Genomic DNA, 8,716 nt, shown 5'->3' with positions numbered 1-8,716 from the left:
GCGCGATTCATGCTTTCATTGTTCTCGCATTAATGATCGGCATCGCTCATTTATTTTTCTTAACGTCACATTATTCCTTACATAATAAAAAGAAACACGACGGTATAACTGTTTTTAGCAACGCTGCAGCGTGTTTCGGTTCGCTTTTAAACTCCGCTCGGCTCGAAATAGCAGAAACTCATGAAAATAGGGCCTTGCGGTCGACGATTTAAACGTCCGAGAGTAGTCCGGACTGCTCGGAGTTCGAACGATTTTGAAAACGAGTCACTTGCTCGGACAGCCGCGCGACGTCTCGTTTATAATCACAGAAAATAAAAACCGACCGCAGATCCGGGGGAAATTGAGACGAAAGTTTTAGAACGACCGATGGGAGTGACAGATGTTCTGGAAAACGATTTAGAAAAACGAAAATTTCATCCGCGGTGGCCTTGTCTTCCGTCCCCACTTGCTTTGATCTCCTTTGGCTAAACGTCTATATAATTTGAGAAAAAGGTATTTTCACGCGCTCTCTATTTTCATAGAGTCAGCGCGGAAGTGGACTCGGGCAACCTGCTCGATCTCAAGACATCTGGGCAAGGTTCCGACAGTACGGCCGAAACTCGGGTGCGTTTTTCGTCGATCTCCTGCTAATATCCCGAAAATTGAGATCGGCCCAACAAATTTGTGTCGTCCATAATGCAACCTCCAATTATAGAAGACCGTTGATCAATCGAGACTTTTATATGTGGCCTGAGCGGTCCTCAGAAACTAATTCTTTCAACTTTTACTCCTGACCTTCTGTAGCAAAATTTTTCTATCGGTGTGAAATAAACTTATATCGAGGCGTGAATTAATATATTTTCGTCGAGGTAGGACCGATTGTAAAATTTCGTACATTTTTATGTGTAATTTTTGCCTATAAAATGAATTGATGAAACTACAGGATAAACGGTTTCAATGTTATTGAGAAAATAAATTAAATATCCTAGTTCTATGAGAGTATCTATACGATTTTTCACGAATTTCATCGTAAATATACCCAAGAAAGAAAACACCAACTTATGATATTGAGTGCACGAATAAAGCAGTGGACGATGTGAGAACAAAAAAGTTATTTTAGTCTTGAAAAATATGAAATCCACCATCCGAAGACTGGGTTATGTGAATCGAGTGTGAAGTTTGGCCTCTCAAAGTTGCACAAGCGGAAGTACGAGTCGAGAATTTGTCTGCGACATGTGTAGCAATTTTTAATGCAATCTAGATTTACCTCGAGGACCGTTTGGAATCACCCCGGAGGTTCGGGGTAAATCCGAATTTACGGAGTGTCTTTTTTTTTTTTACTAAATATCTAACAATTTTCTTTATCTGTCAGTTAAAATTTACATCGGAAATCGTAAACAAGATATCAAAGAGTAAAATTCATCGAAAATATATTTTGTAATTTCATCAAACTGTTCGCTATTTATCGCATATTTTGCCACACGGAGGAATGTATAAAAAAGCTTTGTCATTGATCCAGGAGAGTGCGAATCTCGAATGAAGGATTCGAGAACTCTCGAGATGTTGTTTCCGCTATCACAGATATTTCGTCACGCTCGTTAATGTTTCATCGAACCTGAGCGCGCGAAAACAGGTGTATGTGTTACGAAACACGCCTCAAAACGTTCGGAAATGAATTTTATATATGTCTGCTGCGTATGTGCGATCCTCTTTCGTTAGCAGTTGAACTAGTGGCCCATCTATTGCCTGCCTTGAATACTTAATGGGTTACAAATTCGCTGGATGTTCGTTCAGGATTTTCACGTTGTTCGAACATTTATAGGCTGTACGAAGCTTGGCGTATATCGTGATGCGAGCGGACACAAAAAGAAGGTACACGAAAGGCAGAATAAAAAAGGCAGGAGGGAAGGATGGAGGGGTGGGGAGAAAGATGTACGCAGAGGAGTTACAAGTATTAGTGGTTCGGTCCATCCTCACGTGGCTCTTTGTACTCGCCGCCTTACCTCCATGCAAACACGTTCGATGGTTTCAGCTCTTTTCTCATGTTGCACGCTCGCAGATTCACGTTTCGCGCTTTTACCACGCTCATAAGAAATGAGCGAGAAAAAATATTCCCTTAAACCTCCGAGTCTCGCTGCGGGTCTTATTAGAGAGCAGTTGCAATTTTTTATCGTCATTTCATGCGTCATTTTCATTCATATAGGACGCCAGGGCTTTAAAGGATTTACGTTTACACGAAAAAAACACATTTTTTCGCGAGATCTTAGCCAGGGGGAAGCGGTTTAATTACGTTACAAAAGACCTTTTTCAAGTGTTTTCTCTCGCAGGAAATGGGTTTGGGAAACAATGGATGTTGGCGCACAAATTACATCGGCTATACAATTTCCTCAATCTTCAATTATCTCATTCTCGGCCGTTTTTTTATCAGGCGAGTATCTTCCAAATTGTGGATTGAGCTGAAAAGTAGGCGTTGTGAAAAAAATGAGCTCGAAATAGGGGCGATTCTTATCAGAAGAAAATGTAATGGACGGTCCCATGTTGGTGGCTCATTCGGCCACGGGAGATAATTGCTTGACTTCAATTTTTCTTCATTTGAGCAGTGAATTTTTATACATGCCTCGAGTTAAAAACAGCCACGTCTCCGCCGTTTCGATTTCTTCAATCGCGTCCTCGTGTTTTCTGCTCAAATAAATTTCATTTCTCACATATCGCGAAATTGGCTCTGCGGTCACCGGATTCTTCTCGTAAGAGGTGCAACCACACACGCGTGCGTGTTAGTTCGCCATGCGCACTCACGCAATTGGGCTCGTTGCATCACCAGCCTCGAAGCGATATGCGCCTCCGACTCTTCGACGGTATTCATCAGTTTCGATAAATAAAAATTGCTCAATCGTATCATTACTGCAACTCCTTAACCTGCGCGTTTCTCCTCTGCCCGAGCAAATTAACTCAAGTTACAGAGACTGCCACTTACCTTTTGCCTGAGATGCCAACCAACGGGAAATATCAGGAGAAAAAACGTCCCACTGTCTCGTGTCATTTAGATTACGAACGAAGATCATTTCAATTTCCTCGCACTCACCCTTTTCCGCGTCTTCCACATACATTTGAATAATTTTCACATGCGCGAAGCTCCTTCATTTCGTGATGCCTCGCGTACAAACCCCTGCAATCATGTAATTCATCAGTTGAAATTGAAAAAAATCGAGGAATTACCATTTCATGAGATCGTCACGTTGCGTCCGTTGCTGTGGTGCTAGACTACAGTATACAATTTATAACGCATCACATTTCTCGAGCGTATGAATTAATCAGTGTCTCGTGTTTTGGCGAATCTCAAATCAAGCAACAATTTGGGTCATGCAAATTATTTAATTCCGAATTCAACGCAGTCGTGCACCGCATTTTAGCGTTGTATTCCTGTGTAGAAATGAGTAGAGGAAATACAGCAATAATGTAGATGCATTTGTCTCGCCGGCAGAAAAAACAGGAGAACGAAACATAACGAGAACGCCCCACTCTCATTCATGAATCTCTTAATACGCGGATTCCCCGCTCGCGTTCGCCCCGAAATTCTCGGCGGATTTCTATCGCGCAGACAATCAGCTCGAATCCTAAAAATTATGTTCACACGATGAAACTCGTGCGGTACAAAATTTCGTACTTTCCGCAATACCATTTTCGTCCGCGACCGTAATTCCTGATTTTTCGATTTAATGCTCCAATCCCGGAGCACGTCGTAGTGACTTTCCAATCGTCGTACGATTCGATAAATCACAGTGAAAAAGGATCGCTCGGAGCGTGCGCTTTTGTCAATCGGACGAGCAATCATTCTTCGATATCCATAAATACACGTTATGCTCACAGTTTTTGATTCATCCCGAGAGACTCTGGGTAATGGCATCCCTATAAATTCGAGTGAATAACACATTTCCGAAAAGTAATCAATCATTTGACAAGTTTATTGGGGAATTTAGAAGCAAAATCGTACCGTCTCGTCGATAGCTGCAAGTCGCGATTCAAAATTAGCTTTCATTCGAAATATAATTCAACACGATCCGGATACATAATGCATCTCACTTCCTGCTCGATTCCACGAATACCCGAGTCAAAGTTGAGCTCGAAATAATTTCGGCATAAACGAAACTCCAAAAAAAAACTCTTTTCTCGTCTTTATTATCTAGCAAATCATAAAATTTGGTAGACAACAAATACTCGGAAATGGTCGAGCAGACGAAAAAGAATTTCATTTATTTACGAAGAAAAAAAAGACCGACACGGAACCACCCACACTAATATGTACGCAGAGATTGCTGCGCGACCGCTGGAATTGCACAATGTAAGAGGAGAGAGACGAAGACTGGAATCCCGGTACAGCAATCCAATATCCATTCTCCGAACGATTCCGCGGCCAACGAGCCGCTCGTCCATTTCAGATTCGTTTACTTACCTCGTCCGTTGCTGCTCACCGCTAACAAAATCGTGTTTGTGTATGTGTCTGAGCACAGCCGTGTGCCTTTATAGCTGCGGCGATGGTGAAATAACAAAAGCGCAAGCGCGCACTTTCATCCGATTCTGTGGCCATTTAGAGCCGCGAATGCAAGTGTTTTACCGGCTACATCGAGGGACCGATCCATCTACATTTTTCCGAAGTATACATTTAGCCGACAGGATCATTCGACGTTTGAATTCGGAGTAGAGATAAACTTCTTGTCTACTGGTGCGATTGTGTATTCAATTTATTGAATAGGAAATAGGTAAGCCGCAGGATATGCGTAAAATTTCAATAACCGTGGAGGGTTTCCAAGGGAGAAAAATATCCGATGAAAATTGATTGCAGTGTCGCCATCTCGGCAACTCCAACGTTCCCATTTTCCACAATTCCAAGACCCGAGGAGTGTTGACGTCGATAGTATTTGGCTGACAACCGTACGACGAAAATTTCTCACGGGAATCCCTCGGCAAAGCCCTCTCCTCGATCGCCAAATTAGGAATTGAACTCGAGCTAAGAAATCGGTTGGGATTCGCAGAGCGAAAAGCATCCGTCTCAGAGGCCCGGAGCAGTGAGGAACGAAAGAACAGAGACAACCGTCAGCACATATATGGAAGACTCGTATTAGCTCGTTGTGGATATGTAGTTAGGAGCGCTGCTACGAGGTGAGCCCGCCAAACGAAGATTAAAACGTGGAGGAACGATTCCATTTCAGGAGATTCGGATTGGTCGGGTGAGCTTCGAACGGCATGGGCGGAGCAAACGTAATGAGTTTCTAGCTCAGTACCCAGGTCGGCTTCGTTCTACGCGGCTTGCCACGGCAAAGCGGCTGCCCGCACACACTCGATCGCTTCGTGTATTGTGCACATGCCGGACTGGATGTGTGTTCAACGGCGTATTACGGCTCGTCATTCTTACTGGCCGTACGGCTTCGAGTGTCCTGTCGTTTCGTTCAGCCCTCTTTCGTCGTTCGACACACGCTCACATGCGCCGCAGCAAATCCTCACGTAACTACTCCACGTCACATTGATATAAGTGCGATTATGCTTGAACATGAAATTCTGTGTAGTGGAGCATTAGACAAAACCTTAATCTTGTGTAGAAAATAATTGCGGGCTTGAACCGAGCACACGCACGCGGCCCAATTCTGTTTGTTCAGACTTTTGATCTCATTCAGCGATAAACAAGCATCGTGTACAGTTGAATCCTAATTATTCAGCAATTACGCATATCTCGTAATCACTGACCGCCGTCATCTCTTTCGATGGACGTTCTCTTTTAATGATGATGATGATTTTTTTCCTCGGTGTAAGCTTCGTATTAGGCGTTTAACGAGCGTGACATGTGCCAGCAGGTTGACATTAGAAGAATGGCGTCGTTAGATGCGCCTGGTGAATGTTCCGAAGCTGGAGGCACCGTGTTTTCTTGCGTGAATGTCACCCGAGCTCTTCGATTGCTTTTCGTCAACGATAATGGAGCTTTATCGCGAATCCGCATTGAACGTTTTTTGTCAAGACAATTTCAAGAATGATCCCATCAGAACTCGTTCTTTGTACATATTTACAAAGCTGCTGCATCGAGCCCTTGTGAAGCTGCTCAGGAACGCTGATGAAGATGACGAGCCCCGTGCATCGCGGGCCCGAAGAAATTCAGACGCTAGGAGGATGCGCTTTACTCGAGGATATTACCATGATGAATACTTCGATGTACATGGCCTCAATTCGGCATCGTAACTATAAAGCATGAAACAATTCTGTATCGCCGTACGTGCGTGTGCAGGTTCGAGGGAGACGGAAGAGAAAAATGCACAAAACGTCGAGAGGGGGGTCTAATCGCGTTAGCCGGAGAGCGAAATGAGCAGCTCTGGTACGAGAAAGAGAAAGAGAGACGAAGGAGGAAAGGGCGTCGCGAGTTGTGCCGGCCACAGGGCCAAAAGCGCCATCTTGCTTTCTGGTCACGTACAATCGTAAAACAAAGGAACATCAAGATAAGAGAGGGCAGGGGGCGAGAAGGACGGAGAGCGTCGGAGGAAGGATAGACAATGAGGCTGGAATATCGCGGGGAGCGCGAGCAGAATACGCGCTCACCTTAATATTTAATCCCTCATTATTGGAGCCGTGCGCTCGAGCTTTTGAGACAATTGGCAGTTTTAGTGCCCAATAACGTCTCGGGGCCGCCTGGGAGCTTCGCCGCCAGGATAAACCGTAAACATGTGTATTCGTACTTTCGTCTCGTGGTCATACTCCCAATCTAGTCCTGCCCGCTCCTTGCACCGTACACGACTCACGTGCCCCCGCCAACGAGACCGAATAAATTCTCATTCTATGAAAAAGAAAACAACTGCGGGATCAGCATTCGAGAGTTGCATGGATAACTGCATCGAATTTCTAACTACTCCGATCCCTGCATTGGAAAATTTGAGTTGCCACGAGCCATCGCGAAGTTTGGCACAGTCGGTTATTATCTCGTCACTTTCGTCTTTTAGTGAGTTTTTTCTGCATTGCAGAAATTACTTTATATAGGACAAACATCATTGCAGACATTTACGAAAGTAAAGAATCGAATTGCACGTTATAAATATAAATGAAGCGAAAAACTGGAGAGCTCGTTGGCCGACGCTCTCACCGATAGTTAACAGGCGAATGAAACATTTTTTGTCCCATATCCCCCTCGTTTTTTGCCGTCCGGAACTGGCTGAGCTCGATAAAACCGGAAGTGAAATGGCGTAAAGGAAGAGAAATACGGAGATACAAATAGAGGACCGCGGGGCGATGCTGGAAGAATCGAGGATATGAGAAGCACCAGGAGAGAGGGTGAAGAGTTACCCGACACAAATGAAATTAGAGTTGCCACCGGTCTAGGGACTCGAGTGCCCGACAATGTTCGTGGCCATTTCACTGCCGGTGGTTATCCGTTTGAGCCGTGTGTTGGAGAGAGATAAACTTACTGCCGTTGAAAAATCACTGCGTTCTGGCCAACGAAACTACCGTGGCAATGTCTCGCGAGAGTGTGAGCGAGAGCGGAAAACCAGGCAAGACATTATGATCGAGTGCGGGACATTGCGGACTGTAATGAAAACATGGCCGCCATCCGGTCGTACCTCGGATAAACCTGGCTCAACCTCTGATTCGTGTTGACTTAAATATTTGTGTTGCTCCTCGCTTGTTACAGCGCACAAATACGGACCCATTCCGATTCTATTTCCTCCGTATCTTTGCTGTGTTTCCTGCACTCTCGTGTGTATTCTGAAGCTTCGAAAAGTTTGCTCATTGTGCTCAGGTCATTTGTTTTCCCACTAGCGACGTTAACGCTCAACTCTCCGTGGTCATTTGTTTTAATCTGGTAATCAACTTTCCTCTTTACTCGTCTTATCTTCATTTCAACGACCAAACATCCGGTGGAAATATGCTTGATGGAAAGAAACATTGCCCGATCCATTTTGTACGTTTCTATACGAATCGGGGATAAAGCGGAAGATTGAGATTGAAGCGAAGAGACCTTACTTTTAGAGCGTTTAATTTCCTACGAAAATACGCCGCACTCATTTGACAATAGTTACTTTACTGTGCAAATTGTCGTCGAAACTTCAAAGCAGCTGCAAAGTTTTGATTGATAACGAATGATCATTTTTTCAGATTTGAGATTTGACAAATATTCATTACGATAAATATTTTTTCATTCGTGTATAAAATTATTTGTGTGAACATAATTATGGCGCTGAATGAGCAACTCAAAACATGAAATTTTTTCTTGAAAATATGAAACTCAATTGCTTGTTCTTCAATCACAGTTCCAAGCAAGCAACTTTCCAAACTCTTTTCAAAATATTTAAATGAACTTTTTTTTTTAGATCGCTCTAAAAAAATGTTGAACATTATTTCGATTTCTCATTACAATAGAGTCCAATAACGATTGTCAAAAATTCGTGTCTGCAGTCGATCGTAGTGAAGGTTCTTCCGCTTATTTTCGTTGAAACCGCCCTGGGAGCAGGACTCGTTTTATCAACTAGATTTTCGTTGTGAAATCATTAAATTCATGACGTTAACGAAAGTTCCGTTTATTCATCCGCCACACCGCGAATAGTAGATTTAACAAACTTTTGTTTTTTAGTCCATACATTTTTTTAGCGTCCATCGAAAATCGGAGTTGCCACAAAAGTAAATTCGCAGGGTATCATATAAAATAAGATTCTCGATGGAAAAGGTGTGCTCGCAGGCGGAGACACCCACATACAGAGTCTTCTGC

Source organism: Venturia canescens, chromosome 4 (assembly GCF_019457755.1).
Source record: "Venturia canescens isolate UGA chromosome 4, ASM1945775v1, whole genome shotgun sequence".
NCBI lineage: Eukaryota > Metazoa > Arthropoda > Insecta > Hymenoptera > Ichneumonidae > Venturia > Venturia canescens.
The sequence above is the reverse complement of the archived record's forward strand: the minus strand, read 5'-3'. Positions refer to the sequence as shown.